This window comes from Lepidochelys olivacea (assembly GCF_965140295.1).
Source record: "Lepidochelys olivacea isolate rLepOli2 genome assembly, chromosome: 7".
Taxonomy (NCBI): Eukaryota; Metazoa; Chordata; order Testudines; family Cheloniidae; genus Lepidochelys; species Lepidochelys olivacea.
Window position 1 is genome coordinate 107,099,503 of NC_140417.1, and position 7,880 is coordinate 107,107,382.

Here is a 7,880-nt window from a genome sequence, read left to right on the forward strand (position 1 = left end):
GTGGTGGGACCGCATAGTGTTGTGGGTCTGGGATGATTCCCAGTGGCTCTGAAACTTTCGCATGCATAAGGGCACTTTCATGGAACTTTGTGACTTGCTTTCCCCTTCGCTGAAGCGCAAGAATACCAAGATGAGAGCAGCCCTCACAGTTCACAAGCGAGTGGCAATAGCCCTGTGGAAGCTTGCAACGTCAGACAGCTACCGGTCAGCCGGTAATCAATTTGGAGTGGGCAAATCTACTGTGGGGGTTGCTGTGATGCAAGTAGCCAACGCAATCATTGAGCTGCTGCTATCAAAGGTAGTGACTCTGGGAAATGTGCAGGTCATACTAGATGGCTTTGCTGCAATGGGATTCCCTAACTGTGGTGGGGCTATGGACAGAACGCATATCCCTATCTTGGGACCGGACCACCAGGGAAGCCAGTACATAAACCACAAGGGGTACTTTTCAATGGTGCTGCAAGCACTGGTGGATCACAAGGTACATTTCACCAACATCCACGTTGTATGGCCAGGAAAGGTTCATGACGCTTGTGTCTTCAGGAACTCTGGTCTGTTTAAATGGCTGCAGGAAGGGATTTATTTCCCAGACCAGAAAATAACTGTTGGGGATGTTGAAATGCCAATCGTTATCCTTGGGGACCCAGCATACCCCTTAATGCCCTGGTTCATGAAGCCGTACATAGGCACCCTGGACATTAGTAAGGAGCTGTTCAACTATAGGCTGAGCAAGTGCAGAATCGTGGTAGAGTGTGCATTTGGATGTTTAAAGGGTCGCTGGCGCAGTTTACTGATTCGCTCAGACCTCAGCGAAACCAATATTCCCATTGTTATTTGCTGCTTGCTGTGTGCTCCACAATCTCTATGAGAGTAATGGGGAGACGTTTATGGCGGGGTGGGAGGTTGATGCAAATCGCCTGGTCACTGAATATGCACAGTCAGACACCAGGGCGGTTAGAAGAGCACAGCAGGAAGCGCTGTGCATCAGAGAAGCTTTGAAAACCAGTTTCATGACTGGCCAGGGTACTGTGTGACACTTCTGTTTGTTTCTCCTTGATGAAAACCTGCCCCCTTGATTTGCCTCTAAATTCCCTGTAAGCCACCCGCCCTCCCCCCTTCGACCACAGCTTGCTTGCAAAGGAAATAAAGTCACTATCATCGAAAAAACATGTATTCTTTATTAACTGATTATAAAAATAGAGAGATAACTCACAAGGTAGTCCGGTGGGGTGTGGGAGGAGGGTATGAGGGAAGGAAAAGGCCACTTTAAAACTTGTTGAATGACAGCCTTCTGTTGCTTGGGCTGTCCACTGGGGTGGAGTGGTTGTGTGCCTGGAGCCTCCCTGTGTTCTTGGGTGTCTGGGTGAGGAGGCTACGGAACTTGGGGATGAGGGAGGGTGGTTAAGTAGGGGCTGCAGCAGCAGTCTGTGATCCTGCTGCTGTTCATGAACCGTTTGATCCCGCAGTAGCCCCAGCATTGCCTCATGCCTCCTCTGATCTTCCTGCCGCCACCTCTCCTAACGTTCATCAGCCACTGTCCTGTACTCTGCTATTGTGTCCCTCCACACAGCTCTGTCAGTGCCAAATGACTGCATGAGCTCAGAGAACATTTCATCGCGTGTGCGTTTTTTTCGCCGCCGTATCTGAGATAGCCTTTGGGATGGAGGAGGGAGGCTTGAAACATTTGCAGCTGCTGGAGGAAAAAAAAGGGAGTGAAGTATTTAAAAAGATACATTTTACAGAACAATGGCTATACTCTTTCACGGTGAACAACACTATTCACATTACATAGCACATGTGATTTTGGTACAAGGTCGCATTTTGCATCTTATATTGAGTGCCTGTGGCTTTGGTGTTAGAGATAACACACGCAGTGCCGGGCAACAGAATTCGGCTTGCAGACAGCTATGGTAAGTCATAGTCTTTCGGCTTCTGCAACCTTCATAACAGCAGCACCCTCCTTTCCCATACCAAGCAAAGCCCATTGAGTTGGCCATTTAGTGCTGCGGTTTTCCTGTTAACGTGCAGCAGCAGAAACCAAACTAACCCCCTCCCCTCATCCAATTCTCTGGGATGATCGCTTTACCCCTCCCCTCACTGTCTGGCCGGTATCAGGGAAGATCCCTGCTAGCCATACGTGAACAGCTCAGCGCCAATGCCCCCGCCCCCACCGTGTGACTAACTGTGGGGAGGATTTCTTTTCAGCCACAGGCAAACAACCCAGTAAGAATGGGCACCTCTTAATGTCCCCTTAATTAAATTCCCCTATTTCAACCAGGTTACCATGAACAATATCACTCTCCTGAGGATAACACAGAGAGATAAAGAACAGATGTTGCTTGAATGCCAGCAAACACTGGGACCATACACTGCCAGGCTTTGTCATGCAATGATACCAGATTACTTGTTACTAGCATGGCATGGTAAAGTGTCCTACCATGGAGGACGGAATAAGGCTGCTCTCCCCAGAAACCTTCTGCAAAGGCTTTTAGAGTACCTCCAGGAGAGCTTCATGGAGATGTCCCTGGAGGATTTCCGTCCATCCCCAGACATGTTAACAGACTTTTCCAGTAGCAGTACTGGCCACGAATGCATCCCAAGTCCTCAGGGCTACTTAATTATTAAAAAACGCTTGCTTTTATAACGTGTATTATATTTGAAAAGGTACTCTCACCAGAGGTCCCTTCTCCGGCTTCGTTGGGTTGGGAGGGTATTTCAGTCAGGGTGATAAAAAGACCCTGGCTGTCGAGGAGAACGGTTTACTGTGTGCTTTCCCCAAGCTCGTCCTCCTCCTCCTCATCTTCCCCATCTGCAAAATCCTCAGGCATGGCGGAGAGTACCCCATCATCGGAGTCCACGGACAGGGGTTGGGTAGTGGTGGCGGCCCCCCCTAGAATTGCATGCAGCTCAGTGTAGAAGCGGTATGTCTGGGGCTCTGTCCTGGAGCGTCCGTTTGATTCTTTGGTTTTCTGATTCGCTTGTGTGAGCTCCTTAAGTTTCACGCGGCACTGTGTTGCATCCCTGATGTAGCCTCTGTCCCTCATGGCCTCAGATTTTTTGAAATGTTTTGGCATTTTGTCTTTTGGAACATAGTTCTGATAGCATGGATTCCTCTCCCCATACAGTGATCAGATCCAGTACCTCCCATTCGGTCCATGCTGTAGCTCTTTTTCGATTCTGGGACTGCATGTTTACCTGTGCTGATGAGCTCTGCATGGTCACCTGTGCTGATGACCTCGCCTGGCCAAACAGGAAATGAGATTCAAAAGTTCCCAGGGCTTTTCCTGTACACCTGGCCAGTGCATCCAGGTTCAGAGTGCTGTCCTGAGCGGTCACAATGGTACACTATGGGATAGCTCCCAGAGGCCAATACCTTCGAATTGCGTCCACACTAACCCTAATTCGAAACAGCGATGTCAATTTCAGCTCTAATCTCCTCGTTGGGGAGGAATACAGAAATCAGTTTTAAGAGCCCTTTATGTCGAAAAAATGGCTTCGTTGTGTGGATGGGTGCAGGGTTAATTCGGATTTAACACTGCTAAATCCGACATAAACTCGTAGTGTAGACCAGGCCCAAGGGTCCCACACATGCCTAACACAACATGTGGTGTACCTCCTCCAGTGCACTAAATGTCCCAGTCACAATTATGTGAGTGAAACCAGACAATCATTACACTTGAATGAACTCACACAGAAAAATGATAAAAGACAAAAACACCATCTCACCCCTGGTCAAACACTTTTCACAAAGCAATCACTCCATATGTGACCTCTCTGTCCTCGTCCACAAAGGAAACCTCACAACAGCTTCAAAAGATGAGCATGGGAGTTTAAATTCATATTTTTACTAAAAATCATGGACATAATAAAGACACTGGGTTTATGGCATATTACAATAATCTGTATCTCACCGACCACCCTTTTTAGTCCTTTGACTGCCAGATGCTGAGACTGGATGACAGGAGAAGGATCACATGATAATTGCCCTGTTCTGTTCATTCCCTCTGAAGCATCTGATATTGGCCACTGTCAGAAGACAAGATACTGGGCTAGATGAACCACTCGTTTGACCCACTACGCCCATTCTTGTACTCTTAGCTGTTAACTGGCCACCTCATCTTGAATGGTTTCTTACAATATGTGTTAGCTACTTATTCTAAACAATTTGTTCCACCTTGTACTTAGCTCTGACACTCTGAGTACTTTTCCCAGACCTGAAGAAGTGCTCTGTGTAAGCTTGAAAGCTTGTCTCTTTCACTGACAGAAGTTCGTCCAGTAAAAGATATTACCTCACCCACCTCTAAGATGAGTCATGACCTAAAATGAAACAAAGAAGGCATTGAAAGGCAACACTGCAGAACTACAAAGTCTTGTTATTAATCATTAATAATTATTTCTTCAATGCCATGAGATAAAGAGAAAGGTTCCTGCCATCAAAAGCCTCCAAACTACAAGTAACTGAAATTTCAGCATGACTAAGAGTATGTCTATTCTGCAATTAAAAATCTGAAGCTAACTTGAGGTCACAGGCAGTGCTTAATTTGTAATGAAAGAGGTGCCAGGGCTCAGGCAATTTTTGTACATTTATAACTGATGTAGCAAGCCCAGAGATGCCAGGGCTATAAACTGCCAAGCCTCCAGGTGCCAGGGCTCACCCCGGCAAGTCCTGGCACAGATTAAGCATTGGTCATGGGGCTTGGGCTGAGGAACTGTTTAACTACAGTATAGACATTCAAGCTTGGGCTGCAGCCCAACCTTGGGGACTCTCCCACCTCACAGGGTCTTAGAGGCCGGGCTCAAGCCCAAGCCCAAACATCTACACCACAGCGAAACAGCCCCTTAGCCCAAGCCCCTTGGCTTGCATCAGCTGACATGGGTCAACCACAGGTTTTTAATTGCAGTGTAGACATACCCTAATGGTGGCAGAATCAGACCCTAGGTTAAGAAGGCATTACTGTGTCCAGTGAATTACTTAGGTCAATAGGGAAGGAACAACAGGAAAGATACTGAAATAGTGACAATGGTCATGAACGTCATAAATACACAGAAGACTTTTTGAGCGTTAGGGAGGTCAAGGGTGGCTGAAGGGAATAAAGAAATTGAGCAGGCAAGGGCAAAGCAGATGGAGGAAGAGATGGGAGTAGCTGAGCAGACGGATGTGGGAAAGACGTAAAAAGAAGAGAGATTAGTGGTGGGGGTGTGCGGGTGAGTATCCAAAAACAGAAGAGAAAAAAAAAGAAAAGAATTAGGTATCATTTTGGAAGAACATGATGATGTTGAAATTGTACCTTTGCAAATATATATATGGCAGATTTTTTTTTCTTGAAATGATTAAAGAACAAAGTATGCCATCCCTGTCTCCCAGACACTCAAACGCTTCCCCCCGAAGGTCTAGGAAAGGATCAAGAAAACAGCATGTATTTCTGCTGTGTGATTCAAGTTTGTTTTCCTTCACTTGGCTGACGGATATTTTTCCACTAGACTTTGCAAAGACCTGAGTTGGGTGTTCAACTGTTTGTTTACAAATACAAAAATATCTCTGACATCTGTCTGCATTCTCTCAGTAACTACATCACATTTCCTGCAATTTCCCACAATCACATGCTGACCCTTGCCATAAACTTAGCATAGTTACATTTGCTGAAACACCCTTAGCTTTACTTTTCTTTTTAAATATCACAGCTAATGTAAATTGTTGTTTGGGAGTTGCAAATTTTAAGGGACAAAGTTAAGATGGATGGGTGGTGTAAGTCATCTGGGCTTATAGTTAGTGATGAAAGATGCATCCATTTCCAAAAATTATGGACAAATCATCAGCTGATCAGGATGCAGTGGTGGAGAGATAAGGAAACCACCTTTGTATCTCTCCCAGTCACAGGCTACCAGGGCAAAACTGGTGGCTTAACTAACTCAGAGCAGCTAGAATAGATCCCCTAGGAGCTGGTCCACTATCTGGGAATTGGTGGCTCCACTCTATCTGTCTCCTAACAACTCCCCAGGCCTGTCTCCTGCAACATGGGGTGGGCTGAATCCTTGGTGACCTAATAGTTAATTAGTTAATTTTTGCTACTTCAGTAGCACAAAGTGAATTTGGAGGGCAGAGGCTCTGGCCTTGTAATTTTTTTTTAAAATTAAGTGTGGATTTTTTGTAAAGAAATTACAATATTGTCAAGGGTGTTGGCTGGACTCCACTGATGTGCACATTCAACCTTAACTCTCTTTTAATGAAGATTTTTGTTTACGAGTATGTGGAAAAAGATCAGCGTGTGTGCCCAATTGTCTCCCAGCTCTCTGCATCCCTGCTGCAGACCCTATTTTCCAAATACAAATGCTTCTTGATTTTTATTTTAGCTCATTAGGCAATTCTTTAGGATAAAGGGGAACATAAAGAAACTATAATGGATAAAATATTGGATCACAATGGAAGAAACCACTTCAGTAACAAGATGATTCATTAAAATGAGCCAATGTTTATATTTCACTATTTGATAACTAAACAAGGATTTATTGTAGAATTCTTGGAAAAAGTTTAGAGTGAAAGACTTAGCCATCTGGTAACTGGGTATACTTTTACAGAAGGGACTGCAAAAATATAAGATAGCTGAAATATATATATATATATATATTTTAATTTTGTGTAGGGACAAAATACACATGGAACTTCCTGTTTTTTGTATTAGCCAACATAAAATAAACCTCATGCTGTAGAATTGTGCAGACAGTCTTAAAAAGAATGTTTTCCTGCCCCCATAACTGCAAGAAAATTGCATTTTATGTAGTAAAAATCATGAGAGTAAATGTATTTACAGGATTGCAAGTCTGACTGGAATTACAAATGAAGTGGCTTAATCAGAAATATATAGTGATCTATTCATAGCTGTTTCGAGATGCCAAGAACTTTGCAGATGCCATTGGGTCACATTTTATAAAGCGACGGATTATAATGGGGACAGTGTGTGTGAGAATCAAACAAAACTCCTCAGAGATGTATTTTCTGACAAATAAGCAACATTATTCTCCCATGGCATGATTTCATAATTGTTAGCATTCTCTTATTTTTCATATAGATATGGGGTAGTTGTCTGATCACAGGATGGGGCACAAGGAACTCTTGGGGTGAAGTTCTGTGCTGCCCCTCTGAGATGCACAATACAGATCTCACATTTAATGGGGAGAAGGATAAGGTGGCTTTAAGCCACCCTTACCACCTTCCTGATCTTGGGCTTCTGAAAGGGCTGTAGAAGCCCACAGTGTAATTTAGCTCTGGTGCCCTATATAAATGAAGGGAGCCCTAGGGGTAGCAATGCTGTCTGGATTTTCCACAGCCTTACAACTGTCATAGCTTCTGTTCCAGGGGAATCACCTCCCAGCTGGAAGTGAGGCTTTTAGAGCCCTTTCCATGCTCTGAGCCTTTTAGCTAGAGTAAAGAGGCTGAAGCAGGAATGAGGATCTCATCCATAGTTTGGAATCCCAGTTCTGACACTGACTACTTCTGTGGGTTAGGTATGTTACATTTTTTGCCTGTATTTTGTCTATGAATGTGTACAATACTGTAACCTGTTTCTGCTAGTGGTTCTGTTCCACCGGTGGGGTTCAGAGATGGGAGTGCTAGTGTAGAATAGCCATCCGTGTTTTAAGTGCCTTGTCACCTTACCTTTCTCAGTTCTACGTGGCACAGTGCTTAAAACACCAGCAGATCTTAGTACCTTGTCTACACTAATGCTCCCATTGCTTTTACCATTGGTGGAGCTGAACCACTGGTTACCACAGTAGGAAAGGTCAGGAAAAAGTTTGTGGTGTAAACAATGGTTGAGTGAGTCAGTGACACAGCCAGGACTAATACCTGAGAGTGAGTAGGTTGAACATGGAGTGACTACACT